Here is a 23,230-nt window from a genome sequence, read left to right as displayed (position 1 = left end):
TAAAGCAAAACCCCAACCCTGGTGTTACTTTTCAAATCTTGAGTTTGCACTTATCCACACCAAGCACTCTTAAATGATGCTGCCTTCCAGTATGGTTGACATGTAACTGGTACACCTTGTAATCCTCTGTCTTATGTAACATTTCCTATACACTGATTTACACACGCATGATTGTTTGTCTCTGTGTAATGTGTGTGTGATGTAAAGTGCTCAGACACCCTTCACTGATATGAGTGGCACTATAAAACTATCAAATGCATCAGAGAGTGGGTGGTTATGGAGACTTGAGGAGCACTGTTAAAGGGTGGTAGTGAGGGTATCTGTGGCGGAGGTGGTCATTGGGGGGCACCACAAACAGTGTCACACTGGGCACCATCAGCGCTAAAGCTGGCCCTGGAAACAGGTTCCAGTCCTGATGCTCAAGCAAAGAGCTTAAATACTTTCTAGTCATGGTTGCTAAAACAACTGTAAAAAAACATGAAACTTTAATCTTAAAGAATAGCAAATACTTTTAAACAAATCCCCTTTTTTATTCATCATCACAAAGAATGCACCTTTAAATACATGAATTCAGTCACTGAAGCATGAGAGAAACATGTTTTGCATCTGGCATTGAGCATGGCAAATTTCTATAGACCGGTTTTGGATTGGCAGAGAACGCGGATTGGAAAATAAGAAAGACGGGAAGGGCAGAAATAATAGAGAGATGGAGTGGAAAGTCGATTTGAGAGCGTGAGGAAGTGTGGAGATTTCAGTGTAGAGAGAAAAGGAAACTTATGGAGAGGAAGAGATATGGACGTGAGATAGAAAGCAAGAAAGGGAGAGGAAAAGAAAAAAGGGGAGTGAAACATAGAAAGGAAAGAAAAGGAAAATGTTAGGAAAAGGATAAAACAAACTAAAGGGGATAGGTAGACAAGAGGTGGCATACAAGGAGGTCGGAGCCAAGGAGAGGAACAAGATGACAGAAGCTTGGTCAAGCTATAGATTTGGCAAAGTAAGAGGGTGGAATGAGCGATAACAGGGAGATTAGAGAGTCTCTGTGGGAGAGAGAAGAGTAGCACATAGATTGAAGAGAGGAGACAGAATGAGGGAAAAGTAGAGCGGAAATAGAGAAAGAAAAGTGGGATTGTAAGGAAGAGCAAGAAAAGAAAAAAAAGCTAAAAAAGGGAGGAAGGCGATAAGGGCAAGCTAGGAGATCGAGTGGAAGTGGACAGAGATATGAAAAGGTGTGAGGAGATTATAGTGGCATGGAGACAGCAAATAGAGAGGATTTATAGGTAGAATGATTAGGACATAAGAGGCAGTGGCACCTATGCACAGGGGTTCAGGACCCCTTTGCACCCCCGTAAAAGGTGTCTTTTAATACAACCCAGAGGAGTGTGTGAGTGTTTGGGGGTGTTCTTTTTTTACTGGATTGCATTAGGGCCCATGGCCATACCCATTTTGGTAGTTTGCTCACCACACATGCTTGTGTATTGAGTTTTTGCTTATCTTCAGTGCACGCAGCCTTAGCTGCAGTGCATGAAGCACCTTTATTGCCGCACACAGAGAAAGAAAATTAGCGGGGAACATTGGTTGGGTTGCTACATGTCTTTACCTTCCTAGCGGTACATAGGGTCTTAGTTCCTGGAACTTAAGACCACTGTATCTAGAAGACTGGGCCTCAGTGAGGTCCATTACTAAAGACATGGGGCTTATTTATGAGCCCCTTGCGGAGCCGGTACGTCACTTTTTCCCTTGTTAAAAGTGATGCACAGGCAGTGCAAGGGTCTTGTAAATAAGCCCCATGGTGTCTAGTTGTAGTGTGGTGTTGCAGCTACCTAATCTAGTGTAAACTAAACTTCTTAATAAGTATGGGCGAATTTTGCAGATTTGCAGCTTGCAAATTCGAGCGAAATTACAAAAAAAACACGAGTTCGTGAAAAAATTTGTGTACTCGCGGATTTGCAGTTTTGCACAAATAGACTGTACTTTCTATACTTCTACTGGCTAATCAGTAAGTGCTACCTCATTGGGTATAATGCTTTTCCTACACTGCAGCTGCGTAAAGGGCAAGAAGAGTTATCTCCAGTGACCATGTGTGTGTTACTATGCCATCTCGCCGAATGGCGCAGGGGTCCCTTGAGTCAGCTGTCCATCATAGTGGGAAAATGGCGGGAAGACGGTGCACACCGCTTGTGTGTGAGTGGGGCCAAACGGGCGGGGCATCTATGCGAGTTCATATGCCTCTTGTGTGTATCAAAGGTCAGAGACTGATCAGAGCAGTAGATGAGGAGAAAGAAGCTCCTGGTCACAGGAACTGCACGGGGATTGCACTCGTGAAAGTCAAGGATGCAGAGGCCTCCATCAGGCATCACAGCTACTTTTTGACGGTAGATACTGGGAGAAAGCACACCTGCCCAGCGCCGGGGTCCCTTGAGTGAGCTGTCCATTATAGTGGGTCAGGGCAGGAAAATGGTGCACATCACTAGTGTGTGCGGTGGGGCCAAAGAGCGGGGCTTCTATGCGAGTTCACATGCCTCTTGTGTGCATAAAAGGTCAGAGACCAATCAGAGCAGCAGATGAGGAGAAAGAAGCTCCTGGTCACAGGAAATGCACGGGGATTGCACTCGTGAAAGTCAAGGATGCAGAGGCCTCCATCAGGCATCACAGCTACTTTTCGACGGTAGATACGGGGAGAAAGCGCACCTGCCCAGCACCGGGGTCCCTTGAGTGAGCTGTCCATCACAGTGGCTCAGGGCGGGAAAACGGTGCACACCACTAGTGTGTGCGGCGGGGCCAAAGAGCGGAGCTTCTAAAACAAATCCGCCGCAAGCGAATTTGCGGATTTTTCGGCAATTTCGCGAGATTTGTGGATCGCGAAATTGTCGAAAATCTGCACATTCCGTGAACGGAACGGATTTTTCGCCCATACTTACTTCTTAAGATTGGAGAAAGGGTTATGCTAGACACTTAACAGCCAATCTAAAAGTTCAGTAGAACTTACTTGTTCTATATAATATTATATGTGCCTAATGCTAGTGATGGTTTTTCAATTTATCCACACCTAGATTAGCTGGTAAAACAATGCAGTCTTGAATCTCAACTGTTGCACACCAATGTAGGAGGCTGGCTTAGTATATGGTGCACACGTTTGTAAGTATAGCACGCTGCATTTATCCCGACAACCCTTATGGTCATTTTAGTGGTCTTAGACAACCTTAGAAAGCTCTCTAAGTGGTAGCTGTGGAGAGCAGCCTTCAGGCTTAGTTCAGAAGGAGGGCAAAGCATCTTGTTTTACCAGTACCTAATCTTATTGTATAGTTTAGTGAAAAAGAACCCCATAGTGTAGTTATAAAAATATGTATTTAGTATTACCACTCACTAACACAATGTAATATCTTCTATCCGGAGATATAACGACAATACACACAATACTTTGTCAATAGAATACATAAGTATCACAAATACATCGTGGTCTCCAGGGGGAGACCAAACCATATACTAAAATAGTGGAATCCAAACCACGACCTAAGTTGAAAATGGACTCAAAAGATGTAGAAGAGCTGGGGACCTAAGGAACCACCCAGGGTGAGTATCTAGGAACGCCATAGAGGCCGTGTGCAGAGTGGAAACACGACCGCTTGCTCAACAGAAGCTAATGGGTAATTCGCTGTGGCAATTTTACAGAAGAAGGACCCTTCCCAGCAGACCTTGAAGAAACCCTGGGTAAGATGGAAAGTTGGAGATTCAGCCCACATGTGGATACCCCAGGAACCAGGATACCTACACCAGGGAAGCCGGTTGCGTAGGTGGGAAGTGACGTTGGCAACTGCCGTAGACCACAATGGATGACTTCAGAAAAGATGCTGCTGGCGAAGAAGGTGAAAGAGTACGGTATAACCCAAAGGTGGATTCTAGATGAGAGGTGCCTGCAAGCAGGGGGGACAGAGTCTATGCCACACAGGTGTGACCAGGAGGCACGGGAAATTAATGTCCACCAATGTCGGAGGTGCAGGAGAGTTGACGTGCCCTTGTAGTTGCAGCTGTGCGGACCAGGTGACACAGTGGAAGACCAGGAGCTGTTCATGAGCTGTCCCACATCGGATATTAAGAGCCAAGGGGTTAGTGTCCGACAGGGGCACCACCAAGCCTTGGCAATGGCAAGGGCAACCAACATAGTTGGAGAAAAAGGTGCAGTGTGCCAACCAGCAAGGTCCAAGTGACTCACCACTAGCAGGCAAGTCAGAGTAGGCCCCGAACAAGCATGGAAGCCCACAGGAGCCTGAGAAAAACCTTGAGAGGACCCAAGGGCTGGAGGCACAGGAGTCACAAAAGGACCTCGAGAAGCTCACCGACAATTGAAGGACCATCGTGAAAAGGATGTGGTGCAAGGGAAGAACTTGGCTGTAGGAGATGCTTGAATAATTACAAAAAGGGGGTGGTGATGGACAGAGTATCTGAGTTAATCAGAACACTCCTACCCAGTCAACAGATCAGGGCTTGATCCATCACCGTTTTTTAGCTCACTGCACCATCCCAGTTCAGAACCTGGCTATATGCAAATTAGTCGGTCCCTGGCCCAGTGCATCATGGGAACAGGGCAGACCAAACTACCAAGCCAATTCTTCACTGGAAAGGAAACAAGCTTCCGGGGACCGGTTTCTGGCATTACAGCCGTCTTCGGCCCGGCTTGCTTGAATCCTGATGGTGCAATGAGCAAGGGACTCATGTCTGAGCATACCCTTCCACACTCATGGTGGCCAAAATATTACAACAAGGGGGTGGTGATGGACAGAGTATCTGAGTTAATCAGAACACTCCTACCCAGTCAACAGATCAGGGCTTGATCCATCACCGTTTTTTAGCTCACTGCACCATCCCAGTTCAGAACCTGGCTATATGCAAATTAGTCGGTCCCTGGCCCAGTGCATCATGGGAACAGGGCAGACCAAACTACCAAGCCAATTCTTCACTGGAAAGGAAACAAGCTTCCGGGGACCGGTTTCTGGCATTACAGCCGTCTTCGGCCCGGCTTGCTTGAATCCTGATGGTGCAATGAGCAAGGGACTCATGTCTGAGCATACCCTTCCACACTCATGGTGGCCAAAATAATTACAAAAAGGGGGTGGTGATGGACAGAGTATCTGAGTTAATCAGAACACTCCTACCCAGTCAACAGATCAGGGCTTGATCCATCACCGTTTTTTAGCTCACTGCACCATCCCAGTTCAGAACCTGGCTATATGCAAATTAGTCGGTCCCTGGCCCAGTGCATCATGGGAACAGGGCAGACCAAACTACCAAGCCAATTCTTACACTGGGAAGGAAACAAGCTTCCGGGGACCGGTTTCTGCCATTTCAGGCGTCTTCGGCCCGGCTTGCTTGAATCCTGATGGTGCAATGAGCAAGGGACTCACATCTGAGTATACCCTTCCACGCTTAGGGTGGACAAAATTAATTACAACAAGGGGTGGTGATGGACAGAGTCTCTGAATTAAGCAGAGTACTCTCACCCAGTCAAGAGATCAGGGCTAGATCCAACACCGTTTTTTAGCTCATTGCACCATCCCAGTTTCAGAACCTGGCTGTATGCAAATTAGTCTGTCCCTGGCCCAGTGCATCATGGGAACAGGGCAGACCAGACTACAAAAGCCAATTCTTACACTGGGAAGGAAACAAGCTTCCGGGGACCGGTTTCTGCCATTTCAGGCGTCTTCGGCCCGGCTTGCTTGAATCCTGATGGTGCAATGAGCAAGGGACTCACATCTGAGTATACCCTTCCACGCTTAGGGTGGACAAAATTAATTACAACAAGGGGTGGTGATGGACAGAGTCTCTGAATTAAGCAGAGTACTCTCACCCAGTCAAGAGATCAGGGCTAGATCCAACACCGTTTTTTAGCTCATTGCACCATCCCAGTTTCAGAACCTGGCTGTATGCAAATTAGTCTGTCCCTGGCCCAGTGCATCATGGGAACAGGGCAGACCAGACTACAAAAGCCAATTCTTACACTGGGAAGGAAACAAGCTTCCGGGGACCGGTTTCTGCCATTTCAGGCGTCTTCGGCCCGGCTTGCTTGAATCCTGATGGTGCAATGAGCAAGGGACTCACATCTGAGTATACCCTTCCACGCTTAGGGTGGACAAAATTAATTACAACAAGGGGTGGTGATGGACAGAGTCTCTGAATTAAGCAGAGTACTCTCACCCAGTCAAGAGATCAGGGCTAGATCCAACACCGTTTTTTAGCTCATTGCACCATCCCAGTTTCAGAACCTGGCTGTATGCAAATTAGTCTGTCCCTGGCCCAGTGCATCATGGGAACAGGGCAGACCAGACTACAAAAGCCAATTCTTACACTGGGAAGGAAACAAGCTTCCGGGGACCGGTTTCTGCCATTTCAGGCGTCTTCGGCCCGGCTTGCTTGAATCCTGATGGTGCAATGAGCAAGGGACTCACATCTGAGTATACCCTTCCACGCTTAGGGTGGACAAAATTAATTACAACAAGGGGTGGTGATGGACAGAGTCTCTGAATTAAGCAGAGTACTCTCACCCAGTCAAGAGATCAGGGCTAGATCCAACACCGTTTTTTAGCTCATTGCACCATCCCAGTTTCAGAACCTGGCTGTATGCAAATTAGTCTGTCCCTGGCCCAGTGCATCATGGGAACAGGGCAGACCAGACTACAAAAGCCAATTCTTACACTGGGAAGGAAACAAGCTTCCGGGGACCGGTTTCTGCCATTTCAGGCGTCTTCGGCCCGGCTTGCTTGAATCCTGATGGTGCAATGAGCAAGGGACTCACATCTGAGTATACCCTTCCACGCTTAGGGTGGACAAAATTAATTACAACAAGGGGTGGTGATGGACAGAGTCTCTGAATTAAGCAGAGTACTCTCACCCAGTCAAGAGATCAGGGCTAGATCCAACACCGTTTTTTAGCTCATTGCACCATCCCAGTTTCAGAACCTGGCTGTATGCAAATTAGTCTGTCCCTGGCCCAGTGCATCATGGGAACAGGGCAGACCAGACTACAAAAGCCAATTCTTACACTGGGAAGGAAACAAGCTTCCGGGGACCGGTTTCTGCCATTTCAGGCGTCTTCGGCCCGGCTTGCTTGAATCCTGATGGTGCAATGAGCAAGGGACTCACATCTGAGTATACCCTTCCACGCTTAGGGTGGACAAAATTAATTACAACAAGGGGTGGTGATGGACAGAGTCTCTGAATTAAGCAGAGTACTCTCACCCAGTCAAGAGATCAGGGCTAGATCCAACACCGTTTTTTAGCTCATTGCACCATCCCAGTTTCAGAACCTGGCTGTATGCAAATTAGTCTGTCCCTGGCCCAGTGCATCATGGGAACAGGGCAGACCAGACTACAAAAGCCAATTCTTACACTGGGAAGGAAACAAGCTTCCGGGGACCGGTTTCTGCCATTTCCTTGGTCTGCCCTGTTCCCATGATGCACTGGGCCAGGGACCGACTAATTTGCATATAGCCAGGTTCTGAACTGGGATGGTGCAGTGAGCTAAAAAACGGTGATGGATCAAGCCCTGATCTGTTGACTGGGTAGGAGTGTTCTGATTAACTCAGATACTCTGTCCATCACCACCCCCTTTTTGTAATTATTTTGGCCACCATGAGTGTGGAAGGGTATACTCAGATGTGAGTCCCTTGCTCATTGCACCATCAGGATTCAAGCAAGCCGGGCCGAAGACGCCTGAAATGGCAGAAACCGGTCCCCGGAAGCTTGTTTCCTTCCCAGTGTAAGAATTGGCTTTTGTAGTCTGGTCTGCCCTGTTCCCATGATGCACTGGGCCAGGGACAGACTAATTTGCATACAGCCAGGTTCTGAAACTGGGATGGTGCAATGAGCTAAAAAACGGTGTTGGATCTAGCCCTGATCTCTTGACTGGGTGAGAGTACTCTGCTTAATTCAGAGACTCTGTCCATCACCACCCCTTGTTGTAATTAATTTTGTCCACCCTAAGCGTGGAAGGGTATACTCAGATGTGAGTCCCTTGCTCATTGCACCATCAGGATTCAAGCAAGCCGGGCCGAAGACGCCTGAAATGGCAGAAACCGGTCCCCGGAAGCTTGTTTCCTTCCCAGTGTAAGAATTGGCTTTTGTAGTCTGGTCTGCCCTGTTCCCATGATGCACTGGGCCAGGGACAGACTAATTTGCATACAGCCAGGTTCTGAAACTGGGATGGTGCAATGAGCTAAAAAACGGTGTTGGATCTAGCCCTGATCTCTTGACTGGGTGAGAGTACTCTGCTTAATTCAGAGACTCTGTCCATCACCACCCCTTGTTGTAATTAATTTTGTCCACCCTAAGCGTGGAAGGGTATACTCAGATGTGAGTCCCTTGCTCATTGCACCATCAGGATTCAAGCAAGCCGGGCCGAAGACGCCTGAAATGGCAGAAACCGGTCCCCGGAAGCTTGTTTCCTTCCCAGTGTAAGAATTGGCTTTTGTAGTCTGGTCTGCCCTGTTCCCATGATGCACTGGGCCAGGGACAGAGTAATTTGCATACAGCCAGGTTCTGAAACTGGGATGGTGCAATGAGCTAAAAAACGGTGTTGGATCTAGCCCTGATCTCTTGACTGGGTGAGAGTACTCTGCTTAATTCAGAGACTCTGTCCATCACCACCCCTTGTTGTAATTAAGTAGGAGATGCTTGAGGCTGGGGCTTCTTGGAACCCAAAGATCTCTGGAGGAGATGGTCAACAAACGGTGACAATGACAAGTCGACGCGGTGTACAGGGGTTCTGTTACAGTGGTTCAGAGGAGGGATATTGGCCACAAACTCAGTAAGAAGACAATGCAGGGCTCGAGGGAGTTGCAGAACCACTACCTGTATTACTGAGCCTTTCAGAGACCATGGGAGACCAGGATCAGCAGACCGGTCAGCTGTGTTGCAGTGCCTGCAGATGCAGGGGAATGACTCCTTCACTCCAAGGGAGATTCATTTGGGTATATTGGATGTCTTCATGCCCTGTGAAGAACCTGTATGGCGCATGGGCATAGACGTTGCAGCAGACTTACAGAACGACAAGACCTGGAGCAGCAGGAGGTTTCCAAGTTGTAGTCTTGGTTCCCAACACAAAGTCCAAAGTTCCCAGACGGTTGAAGTTGAAGTGGTTTTAGATCTGAATCTTGTCTCACAACGAATCTAGGGACCCACCCACAGGTAGGCCCTTAGGTACCCTAAGAAAAGAGTAGGGACGATTCAAGGCTCCCTCCCAGAGGAGGGGCTGGAGAGTGAGGAGTATACTCCTGTATCCTTTGTCCAGTTTCACGCCAGAGTGGGAGCCAACGGCTCCCTGAAATGGTTTAAACTGGACTATGGAAGAGGGCACCAAATGTGCCCTTGAAGCAGTCTAGTGGTGCTGGCAAGTGCCCCACCCTGTCCCAATACACTAAAAGCTGTCTGGGAGGTGGTGACAACTCCCTGTGATAGGAAGCCTATTGACCTGCCTTCCCGTGCCCGAGGGCAGAATCGTGTCTCTGGTCGGCAGCAGCCATAGTTTCCTGTCCGGGTCTAGAAGACTGGTACCAGGACCACTGACGGCCTCCCGGGTGAGCTTAGCAGTGTATGGAATCATAACTTCACACCGTTTATGGTGTGGGGGTGTGATACCTCCCACATGGTTTACCATGTGGGGGTATGATTCCAACATGATGGATACCAAACACAACAGGGTTTGTTACAGGCAGTTTAGAGATAGCCATCGTGTAATGACGCATGGCCACTCCATGGGGCAGATGTACAAGCCCCTTGCATCATTTTTGTGCTGCGGTTGCGTCACTTTTTGTGGCGCAATGGTGGTGTAAAAATTCAGCCCATTTACAATGTGACGCATCTAGGGAGATGCGTCACGTTGTAGATCCCTGGTTCACATTATACCTGCACCAGGTATAATGTATGCAGAGTGGATGTTCCCACGCAGGAGAGCCTTGTAAAAGTGACACAATGAAATGTACAAAATTTCACAGCGCCACTTCTAGGACGCCACTGCGTGAAAACCTTATGCCTGCTTGAAGAAGGCATAAGGAGTGACACAGTACAATAAGTATAGGCTCCCCATGCATTGCTGGAGTTGCGTCGTGCTATCAACACGACTCCAGCAATGCATGACTTTTGGGCCAACAGATGCATCAGGATTTCTGACGCATGTCAATCCTTGCGCCATGATGCGCCGTATAGTAAATACAATGCATCCACGATGGACCAAGGTTATCGCAGGCTCGCACAGGGAAACTGACGCATCTCTACAGATGTGTCAATTTCTTGTAAATCTGCCCCCATGTATCTTATGGCTGGTGCACTTACAACCCGGGAGAATGGACGCCGAAGGATAGGGGACTTATAGGTTATGAGAGCAGTGAACTCAGATATAAGGAAACTCATATCTGTTGTAAGTGGTGGTAGCACTAGCTTACACAGGCTGCAATGGCAGGCCTGTAGTCACAATTTGATTGGTCTCTCATGGGTGGCAAAATACATGCTGCAGCCCCTGAGAGATCCCAGGTGAACCTATGCCCTGGGTACCTTAGTACCACATACTAGGGACTCATCAGGGTACACCAGCAGCCAATCTGGAGTGTACCTAAACACTCACCATGTCCAATGTCCAAGAAGCACAGAGACTGGGGTCCTGATTAGCAGGATCTTAGTCAGACTAGTCAGAAAAACATAATGACACCAGCAAAAAGTGGGGATGACCATGAATGCAGATCCTACTTTCCTACACTGCTTTTTTTTACTATATCCTAAAAATCCAGCAGATCTGAAAACGTTCCTGGACTGAGTCCATGTAAGGTGGACATTGTCCTTCTCCAGCAGGACCTTTTCCTTATAGACAAATGGCCAGTTTTGAAAGAAAGCCACCATCCAAGTAAACATGGAGTTTGTTCCAAAGGATGAAAGGTAAAAATGCATTGTTACAAAACAACCATCATCTTATCGTTGGAATAGTAGACTGGTGGATGTCTGTTCACGTAAGAAGCAGAGTGCAATTAACAGACAGCCATATTCGCCTGCTCTTCCAGGGCTGGTGAATCAATATGGGCATTTTTAAAGTCATGGCTGGTGAATACTGTTTTTAAAATACTAAAGATTGAAATGCACACCTATGGCTTTAGGACATCCCTGCTCGGCTTTCACTGCTGCAGTAGGTGATATAACCCTATAAGCTAACGTGTTTCCTCCCAGGTTCTGCAGACCCCTCAATCAACCAATCAATCAATCAATCAATCAATAAAATCAGGGTTTGTAAAGTGCGCTACTCACCCGTGAGGGTCTCAAGGCCTGGCTGTACCCTGCAGTCACAGGCAGGTGTTTAACTCTGCCTGTTGGAGGAATGCGGAACAAGGATCTTCAGTGTTTTGCTATTTAGGTGCAAAATGTACTTTTAAAGACAACTGCTGATCTTGAACTGGAGGGGAAAAACACCCATTATCTTTAGTAAAAGCCAAGGTGCCTGCAGACCAGTGCATCTCAACCCCCTAGGCAGCTACGTCGAGGTTCCTTAAGTTCTCATTCCCTTCGGCCCCATAGCATGCTGGGAAACATGCATTCCAAAGTAGCAACAATCAAGCTTGCATGACTCGCACAAGCTATTTTGCTTTACAGTTTTATGTTAACATGTACATTAAAGTACATTCCCTCACACAGCCATGCCCTGCCGCACACACCTACAGTGTGATTCAATGTGCTGGGAGAGTTTGACCCTGGCTGACACAGCCCCTCCCGACCCCACTGAGTTAATGTAAAAGAGTCTCTGCTAATTATTCACCCATTCAACCGGGGCAGAGGTCATTCATTGTCATTTCACTCTGACACAGCTGTGCTGCTGCACGTTCCTGACGCTTTCTGCTGCCCCTATGAGGACCCGTACTCTCCATGGCCAAGGAGAGGTTCTGGTACTCAACAAGAAAACATTTTGAAATGCCAGTACTAAGTACCGGGGAGTACGAGCCCATCTAAAGCGTTGTCAAGTATTGGGTGACCACCTGGAGGCAAAGGGGCCCATTATGATTGCGGATAATCCGCATCCTCCGGGCCAGCAGAAGCCACCGCTGGGCCGGAGGATGCGGATTATCCGCTGTGGACTGAAGAAATACCCCCCGTCAGATTAGGATGGCGGGCGATATTTTTTCAGTCCGCAGCTTTTCCGCCGCGGCCGCCTTCCATCCGTGCCGGAACAGCTCTAACATGTCTGGCGGTGTCTATCAGACACCGCCAGGCATATTAGGATGTCTGCAGTACTATGGCTTTCCACGGCGGCATTTCCGTTGTGGAAAGGCATACGGTCTTTTGTTTGGGGTCCCGTTGCGGGCCCCCAGGGGTGAAGGGGGAGGGGTTGCACAGGTACCCCCCTGTCTTTGCGTGCACGAAGCGGCAGGTACCACGCGGTGCCTGCCGCTTCGTGCATGAAAAGGTCAACATGCATTTCTTAACCTTGCGGCGGGTGCTGCGGTCACATCCTAATTGCCATGGAGGCACCGCCGCTGCCCATGCGGACGGTCCCTCTTCCTCGGCATACGCAAGTCCGTCCGCCATCATAATGGGCCATGACTATACAATTGTAGGACTAGTCGTCAAAATTCAGGAGATAAGGTCAATTTTACAGACACATCTGAGGAACTCATGTAATAATATATAGTTAGGTGGGTAACAAATATAAGTCAAAATAGGTTATATTTTTGGGTTGCATAATACATAGAGGTAATGTGCATACATTTACATGTACCAGGACTTCTTTAAGGTTTTGTATGTCGACATCAGGGACAGCTTCAGGCACATGAACAAAAGGGTGCCTACTGTTGCAGAGAGGGAAGCGAAGCCACCATTACCAGGCACTATGACATTTCCAGTGTGGACTATAGGCAAAATAACTGCTTTCAGGGATGTGTAAGCTAACATGGCAACCCTGTGGTTTGTATTAGGTGCTGATGCTCAGGAACCAGACTGCCCTTTCAAAGTTCAGTCAGTAGCACTGGGGTTTCACATTCTCTCCTGTTCATTTATTATAGTGATCAAACCCAGATCATGTGTAAGTCGGTGTGTTAAGGCATGGGAAGTGGACCCTTTTATAAGACGAAAGGTCCAAAGATTATCTTCCTGTGTATTATTGCCAGTTTTCAGAAGGTGGTGAGAGGATGTTATCTCAAGGTATTTGACCTTATTTGCCTCAATTTTAGATAATTACGAACATGTGAGTGCGTCCTGCTCCTGGCTAGATGTTAATATGCATAAAATGATTTTGGAGTTTCAAATGATGGTTTTAAGTTTTGCTTTTATTCATGATATTTAAGTTTTCATCATTATCCAGGATGTTACAGAGATCAGTTTGAGACATTCAACAGCCGACACGTGTTTCGCCCTTACATGGTCATCTGGACCAGGGCTTTCCAAGGCTGCTTTTAAAATTATTCACAGCAACACTTAATGTCTCAATTTTTATTCAAACAGGTCTATTATTTCAGGCAATTCAAAAGAAGAAAAGAAGATTTTATTTGATCTGTCTGCCGGCTACGTCCTTGGTATAATCCCGATCTGCAAGTTACAGGCACAGGGTCAAGACTGATTTCACGGAACTTTGCGGAATCTCGTGGAGTTCCGCGGAATTCTACGGAGTGAAACTCAGCGAGCTCCACCCATCCTTACACTAGTGATGTGTAGTGTTCGGCACCAAAGAGTCAGTGGCCAGACACCTTATAGTGTGCTTCCCACATGCTCAAACATATATGCAGAGGTAAAACAATGACCCCTTAAGCCAGTGGGTGGTTAACAAGTGATTATGCTCAAACTCACCACAATGTTGTTAAAAGGCTACACCTAGGGCCCTGCAATACATATGTGGTCCAAAGTAAAAAAAATATTAAAGCCCTGCTGGAGTACCAATCCGAAAATTAAACTACACTCTTAAACATACGTAAGAAAAGATTCAGTCCTGGCACTCAATAAAAGAACAAATGTTTCCAACCCCAGGTGAGGACTTGTAAGGGAGACAAAACATGATAAAAGTGGATTCAATGGATAAATAAAGTGTACTGTTGATTATTAATGCAGTGGAGTCTTGTGTGAGAAGGCTGTTTGAAATCCAATAGATTGTGGACGTGGCTCAGTACTTTCATTTCTGTTTCCTTCTACATCGATACAGTTGAAATAAAATCGTAGCTCCATGAGGACATGGGACTAGTGGTAGCAGGTTAGGCGAACCAATCCAGCTATTTAGTAGTCAAAATTGTATGAACAGTGGCGAATCGTTACAGAATTGTGCTTTCACTCTGGTCTGTAAACAATATTTAATATTTGATTATTGGGCCTACACATACGGCTGTGTTTGTTTTCAGGATAAAACACCAATAGTATAGTTTCTTCATAATTCACACTTCATCTGGTTACTATTTCAGGATCCCAAGCTGGGAGGCATCGTTGGGCACTTGGAACTTCTGTTCTCCATGGTTTTGAAGGGGGAAGCTATCTAGCTTGTGACTACGCTGCTTTCTTCCCTGTAAATAAGTTTCTAACTCTATTGGAAAGTTGGTCCATGGCTGCACTGTCCACAGAACATGCAGACTGGAACAACCTCCTCAGACGGTTTAAGCTGCAGTATTAAATGCATGGGGCCTCGTCCAAAACTTTGGAAGTACAGAATATGAACACGCCTTTGTACACTCTTTGCACTGTGTTGTGCGGGCTATTTTTCCTACTTGTACGCCATGCGTCTGTCCACTGCGGACAGTTCTCTGCCCCCTCCACTTGGGAAGGAGCAGGGCAAAGAAGTTCTAAAAATGTGGAACTCAAAAGGGGTATTTTATCATTTATGAATGAGACATTGCTTCACTGAAAAGTCAGTACTTAGTGAAATGAACAGGTGCCAATAATGGTGTTAGCAGGTTTTGTGACCCTTAACTCTTCAAAAGCGACTGGGAGCAGTCTTAAAGGCTATTTTCCATGACTGACTGCATTTTCTCACATCACAAAACTAGTACTTCATATCTGATGAAATGTGTGTGTGGTATCGCATATCTTGACCCCATTTTGTTGTCTCATCATGAAACTGAGGTGCAGATTTACAACAAAGTAACGCAGGACGGTGCAGCAAGTCATTTTGCTGTGCGGTGCTGCTTTAGTTTGGAACACGAGGAACTCAATAAGGGGTTATGCCCAAATCACCCTCCTATACATGAGCAAGGCACATCAAAGATGTATATCAAAAACAAAGAAGTACAGAGGGTTCAATTCAACATTTATTTTCATACAAGGTACGACTAATTACCCTGATATTTTCAATATTATTTACATATCCTGTATATCCATAGGTCAAAAAAACTTGTGTATGTATCAAAGGACGGGGTAAGGCACAGATAAACATAAATGTATATATACACTTCATAAATGTACAACAAAAACATAACACTCTTAATCACATTTAAATCACATTCATATCTATATTACAATACATAATACATTATATACACAACATGTACAACATATACAATACATACATAAATCAAATAATATATACAAAAGAAATATACCCTTAACAGGAATAGAACTATCACAGTGTACACTCCTAACTAAAAGTAGTACACTCAGAGGAAATCCTAAATGCACCAGAGGTGAAGCACCCCTAAATAATCATTTCATAGGCGCTATAATCTCTTTAAACCAACTCAACACTTGAGGGACTCCTCGTCAAAGTGTCGACGCAGTCGCGTTTCAGCCAGTCATACAGTACAAGCCACTCAGTCAGTGGGCTCACTATACATCTGTAAAGACGCAGTCCTTCGGTGCACACTTAATCACCCACGAGTCACTCCTTCAATGTGAAAAGCACAGAGATGCAACATATTTACAAGAATGTGTCGCATCTCTGTGCTTGCCCCAGTGCTGGTGCACAAACTGCAGCCATGCGTCGGCGCAGGCACCCTTGCACCATGCTACAAGGATGCCAGCGTCGTGGGGAGATTGTTTTTGTGCAGGAAGGGTCACCTTCCTGCACAAAAACAATCACAAGAGTCTTTTTCCTCTTTCAATGCGTGCTGTATAATGCAGCACACATTGAAAGAGATAAAAACGAGGAGAAATTAAAACATTTCTCCTCGTTGCGCCTCGCTACGCCACCTCTAGGGTGGCGTAGCATTCACACGCATCTCCAGATTTACGATTTCTCGTAAATCTGGAGATGTGTTTTGTTCCATGGGTGTTGTGGGGGAACAATTTGTAGAGCAACAAGGACCCCCTGATAAGAATCAACTTCCTGGGTCAGGGCAAATAATATATGTAAATAAAACATATACTGTTTTTACACATGGAATACACTTTAATTCCTTATACAAAACATGATATTTGATAAAATCGATACATGATTATAGACAAATGATAAAATATTTCAGCATTATAGCATATGCATAATTTCATACACACAACATTTATATAAAAAACTATTGGATGGTTTCCTGTCTACGCGTTTCGACACTAAGGTGTGTCTTCCTCAGGACTGTACCATCGTAGTGCTGTAAAAAATGTTTTTTAAAATTATTTTTACAATTTTGTATTTCAGTGCAAAAACAGTTTATACTTTGACTGTAATACTATGTGCTAGATAATGGTTATTAACATACAATGATAATACCGCCTACAGACATATAATAGCTTTTGACATCTTCATATCAGCTACTTCAAACACAATTCTATTTATAAATACATGTTGGACATATTTATCACGTACACATCCATGTGTATACATTCTGATAACATTTCTTACGGTCTACTTTTTTCAGTTTGGTAGTTTCTTTTGATATATTATTTACCTCATAGTAGAGGGATTTTCATACATTTGGGTTTCCTAACGATAAAGGAAGGAAAAGGAAACAATAGAAGGGATAAAGAAAGGAAAGAAAAGAAAGTTTCAGTATGGTCATCTAGAGATATTACAGCTAAAAGCGACTTCTAACTATTGTTGGTGACTCGCACTTGCCAGTTTACTGTGGTACAAATTAGTTAGGTTTGTTGCTTTATCCAAACATTATAACAGCTAGATGGATTATATTGCTCCAGTGACTTAGTGGTATTCATTGTCATATTTGAATACATTTTCAAGATCATGTTTAAAATATAAGGGATACTAAGTTACCTATCATAAATCTGTTGAGGACCTATTCTCGCGATCCCTACGAACAGTTTACAATAGTATGGCTTACCTATTTTGAGGGTCGACTAGACAAACATCAGGATGCCAAGAAGATAATATTTGTATCAAAAGAAAGTAATCTGAAACATGAGAATAACCTAAAGTGAATGTTTGGTACAATTAACAGCAGTGTAGTTCAGATACGTTCCTACTGATTCATATATATATCTTGCTTACCTAATTTTTAACAAGCACCCAGACAGGGTATATGAACCTCGTATGAGTCTTCAATATTTTTCATTGATGTGATAGTGAAAATTAGTTGCTGACATCAATTGGCCGCGTGAATTGAGGCACGTAGATATAAAAATAGAGGCAGGAAATTTCGTTTCTCTGCAAATAAATAACGGTCCCTTAGTGTTGAACCCGCCTTGCATTGCAGTGGAGCAGATTTTGTTTGCAACGATATACTGCTTACCTTGTTTAAAAAATATGCTCTATTAATGTTAATCAACGGTGTCAAGTAGCGTATGCCTGGTTGTACTTGTTAAGTTACGCAGTCTTTTATCTAATCAGGAAAAGGAAACACAACTAGCATTACACGAGTGACCAGTCCGACATATAGTATGATTAGATTGTAGCACACATTACTCTGCTTACCCTGCTTAAGCGTCTGTTTTCTAATGGTTTATATTCAAAGGCGCCGTGTAGTGTTGGTCCGGATATCTTCCGTAGACTGAGCAGTTTATTATCTAGTCTGAAAAGGGAGTACAACTAGCATTATGTGATTGACTAATAATTACATATGCTCTCGATAAGGCACTTAGAGACATTGCACTCCTTACCCTGTTTAGACTTATCTGTAGTTGTAATTACTCAGGGACGCCGTGTAGCATTTGTCCACCTGAACGTCAAAGATTTGGCGATCCTTTATCTGGTTAGAAAAGGGAGCGCAACTCGCGTTATGTTACGGGCGACATATTCAAAATATAATGAACGCACTCAGCGTTCTTAAGGTGGCTATATTTTTACCTGTATTATAGCAGAATTGAACGGACCGGCTGCGATAAGTTCCCGGCGGCATCTAGTGTTTCGGCAAAGGATTTGCCTCATGTCTTCTCATTGGTTTATATAATGGGACAGTTGATTGGTTGGCTTTACATCGCGTAACTCTTAAAGGGGCACACCTCTGTGTTTATAATATCGGTGGTCCCGGGACCTACAGAAAACGTTTGAAAAAAATATATTCATAGAAACGATGTTTTTAGTACTTATATCCTAAAAGGTTATATTCTTGGATATATTAGTTAGTCCGGGAAGCCCTATTTATATTCAGAAAGATAGTAATGACAGGACCTGCTATATTTATTACACTATCGCATTTATCCATGGTAGGTCATTATTTAAACCATGGGTAAATGTGTTCAAAGAGAAGATCCAAGAGACTTCTCTTTTTTTCCTTATCTTGTCACCACCATTGTTGTTAGGTGTATGGATCTTTTCTAAAATGCGCCATCGGATCTGTGACGGAGAGTGTTTAAACTCCGAAAAATGGGATGCCAGTGGTGCGGTTAGCTTACGTGTTTTAATCGCGGACCTATGTTCTGTTAGGCGGAGTTTCATTGTTCTTGAAGTTTCTCCAACATATCCTAAATTGCAGGGGCATAATATAAGGTAGATTATATTACTCGTCTTACATGTCCACAACTCCTTTGCCTGTATTTGCACTTTGTTGTGTGGGAACACCCATAGCAACACCCATGGAACGTCCCTTCCACACACAGTGCTGAGTGTGAAAGGTCCATATTTACGAGGAGAGGAAAAGCCAAGCAGGGTGGCTTTTCCTTTCCTTGTAAATAAGGAGGAGCCCCCTGCGCCACTAGTACATCACAAAAAGTGACGTAGTGGTGGCGCAGGGGGCTTGTAAATCTGCCCCTTAGTATTTATTCATACACAGCGGAATTGCTGGTCAGTGGTTGCCTCACCAAATATTTGGGTTACCAGCCGCCATTGTTCACACAATTTTGACTACTAAATAGCTGGATTGGTTCGCCTAAACTGCTACCACTAGTCCCATGTCCCCATGGAGCTATAATTTTATTTCAACTGTACCGATGTAGAAGGAAACAGACATCAGAGTACTGGGCCACATCCACAATCTATTGGATATCAGACAGCGCATGCTCCGTAAGATCTTCCGATGGATCCCCACAGAAACCAGAAAGACGGTCACCCAGGCATTGGTCACCAGCCGACTGGACTACGGGAACACCCTCTACGCGGGAACCACTGCCAAACTACAGAAAAGACTCCAGCGCATACATACAGAACGCCTTCGCACGACCCATCCTGGACATCCCCGCCGCAACCACATCTCCATCCACCTGAGAGACCTGCACTGGCTCCCCGTCAGCAAGAGGATCACGTTCAGACTCCTCACCCACGCACACAAGGTTCTCCACGACCTGGGCCCCAAGTATCTCAACAACCGCCTCACTTTCTACACGCCCACCCGCCACCTGCGATCGACCAGCCTCGCCCTCGCCACAGTACCACGCATTCGCAGAGCCACCGCCGGAGGAAGATCCTTCTCCTACCTGGCCGCCAAGACTTGGAACTCCCTCCCCATCCACCTACGTCTGACCCACGACCATCTCTCCTGGCTTTTCGAGCAGTAACGGACCCCTCCCTCCCAGCGCCTTGAGACCCTTCCGTGTGAGTAGCGCGCTATATAAATTGTTGATTGATTGATTGATTGAGCCTCCCCACACAAGACTCCACTGCATTTATATTGAACAGTACATTTTATTTGTCCATTGAATCCACTTTTATCATATTTTGTCATCCTTACAAGTCCTCACCTGGGGTTGGAATCATTAGTTCTTTTATTGAGTGCCAGGACTGAATAATTCCTTACTTATGTTTGCTAAGTATGTAGTTTAATTTTAGGATTGGTACTCCAGCAGGGCTTGTGGTTCTGAAAATCTGGACCCTATTGTTATCCCAATATCGAGGTCCAATACCCGTGTCACAAAATATCAACGTACCATGACGAATTTAGTGTCCGTGAACCGATAATGATTAGGACATCATTCCTATGTATTTGCGTGACAATCGAGGGTAGCCAACACCCCTAAATCGTAGTTTCCGTCCCAATCCCTTAGACTCCATTTTGTGAACGGCATCCATCTTACGTCTTGCCCTCATGTTAAGTCAATTAAAGGTCGAGCTTGATCCAAAAGGACACGTCCACCTTCCCTGACTTCCCCCTGACCTGTCCAAACTGACTCCATTGCCTTAAGCCAAACCTGTTTGGGCGGCTCCCCACCCAGTGGCCGAATACGATACTATCGACACATAACATTCCACAAACCATTCACCCCATACAGAACATGCTTTCTACAAACATGCACCTGCCCATACTTCTTCTTTATGGCCAGTTTTATGACTGGGTGGTACCTGCCTTTATTGGTGTTTCATCGATATCTGATGGGAGTCCCGGATCTTGCTGGGTAATCTGTCAAGAACTGGACATCTAAAATGTGGGTTTGCTTACGTGACGCCGCACTTTGTATTATTACAGAAATATGTTTACAGCCATATCATAAACTCAAGAATTCTTGCTTGAAGCCATTATTTCTGTATAAAAGGAGAAGACTGGTTCTGTAAAAACGAACACGTACAGTCTCCTGAGAATACATGACCCGTGTTTGTCATGCTTCTAGGACACGTGTTACTTGGTAGCTACCAATAAAACTTGATCTCTGACTGCGACTAGAAGACTCATTGTTTCTGTGGTCCGGAACAAGGGAGAACTCAGAGGTCATCGGGTGTTATCCCCTGGCACCACCGGGTTCCTAAAAACCCGGCACCTCAATTGGCGCCCAACTCGGGGAGATATCAAGCGGCGACGGTCCAAGCCAGATGTTCGTGAGGAGCTTCGTGTGAAAATTCCGGAGGACGGCCAGCCACTTCAGCGACCCCTGTATGTCGACGTGGTTCCGAAGGTCTTTGCTGCGAGGTTCCCCGCGTCCCGACGGCTACGAAGGACTGCTGCCCTGACTATCGCCTTGTTTTGGACCCAGTGATCCTTGGTAGAGCGAAACGATAGACGAGTCTTCTAGCGACATCACCGATCTTCAAATACTTCAGTTAAGTATAAGTGGAGCGTCTCCCAGTCCTTAGTTTGTCCTTAGTTTTTTGGTATCCTGGAGATACGACTTGATTTGGCACTTGCAATCCCCAAAGCCGAAGGACTCGTGTTTTCACGAGAAATATCATAATAGATAAACCTTTGAAGTTTGAAGCTAGACTAGTGAGCGAAGATGCCTGGTTTTAGCAGACTTGGAAACTTGTTTTGTCTTGGTTATAATAGGGACTCCCGATTAGAGGATTCGTGTCCGGTTCCTCCAATTGGAACTCCAACGTATGAGCTCTATGTAAAACATGGCGTAGGTCCTATCACATATAATGAAGTGTGGATAAAATACACCCGTAAAGATGGTGTTTTAAAATGGCCCCAATATGGTAGTTTCGACTCAGAAATTCTAGATAACCTAGAGGTCAAACTGTTCAAAAAGAAAGCCCGACCGGCGATGTTTGACTCTTTCCGCTTATGGCGTAAAGAGGCCAAACAAAAGGCAATTAAACTAGAAAAGAAGAATAAGAGGGAAAGGGGTATTTCAGTAATACAAGCCGCGATAAAATTTAAAGACAACGAAGAGGATCGAATAAGTGAGCAGTTGCACAGGCAACGTAAAATGGCAATAGATAAATGCTATCCTGTTTTACCATCTCTTCAGCAAGAGACAGTAAAAGAGCGTGAGAAAGATCCATTAATGGCGCATTTGCTGAGTTCGCCACCACCCTATGCGCAAAATGCCACAGCACCTCCGCAACCTTTAGTTGCACCTCTGGTAGCTGTTATACCAGCTCCTCTACAGCACTCACCAGCTACTCTTCAGCTGGCTTCTATTTCTCTAGTGCAGCCTCCTCAAGGCTCACCAGTGACATCTACTTCTCCTACTGTTCCTTCTACAACTTCGCCTAGCGCACCTTCTATTTCTTCCGATACTAGTTCTGCGAACGCTTCTGTTTCTGCTTTGCGTGACTCTGTTCTGACACCAGTTATTCCTCCACTTTCACCTTCCGTCTGGCATAAAACGGCCAGCATTATTACTAACATTCCTTCACCACTTTTTCGGTCGCCTACAACGACCCCTAATACGGGACTAAGACAGTTACGAAGCCAAATGCCTGATTATCGAGAGAGGGAATGCCTGAATAAGTTAGCACGGAATTGGGCTCTGGATACAGCCAGATATGATGTAGAGTCCGTCATGAACGTTTTCCGTCAATGGGATGAACCGACGCAAAGATATGTTTTTGAACAGATGTGTGTTTTTCTGTGTGAGGATTTGGAAGATAATGGTCAAGAGAGCAACTCTCGAGAGTTGTGTAGTATACGATTTAAATTCGGGGAAGGCATGATTGTAGGTCCCGATGTCGACAAAGCAGTTGAGGTATTATTATCATATCGAAGCACAGGTGGTAACTCTGGGTCATCGTCTGAATGTGGTACCTCTAGTAGGAAAAGAGCGAGACAGTACCCCATGAGAGAGGTTCCTCCTGTTTGGAGGGAAGGTGATGCGAATGCTAATCCACCAATTCTGCCCCATTTCCAGCGTGTATGGGTACATGTCCCATGGAAAAGATCGGAAGTATTAGCACTCAAGCAGTCACTACCTGACCCTCGTAAGAACCCAACTGGGTATTATAAGGAGTTATCGCAAACTGCAAGCTCATGTATAATGAATTTAGCAGATGTAGACATGTTATTTGGGAACGTTGTTCCACATCCTTTATGGAGCAAGATACGTCATACGGATCACGATCAGGAACTAGGTGACTCATGGGCGAACATTGCGACTACAGATGCTAGACAAGTCGGTGGTTTTAAACCTGAGCCGTTAATAGCTGAACTTCCCGGTAGAATTATAGCGTACATGAAGACAATAATGCCTGAAGTACGCGTAAATTGGGACAAGCTATCAGCATGTAAACAAAAGAAAGATGAGAATGTGTCTGACTTTTTCA

Source organism: Lissotriton helveticus, chromosome 5_1 (assembly GCF_964261635.1).
Source record: "Lissotriton helveticus chromosome 5_1, aLisHel1.1, whole genome shotgun sequence".
Classification (NCBI taxonomy): domain Eukaryota; kingdom Metazoa; phylum Chordata; class Amphibia; order Caudata; family Salamandridae; genus Lissotriton; species Lissotriton helveticus.
This window is presented reverse-complemented; position numbering follows the sequence as displayed.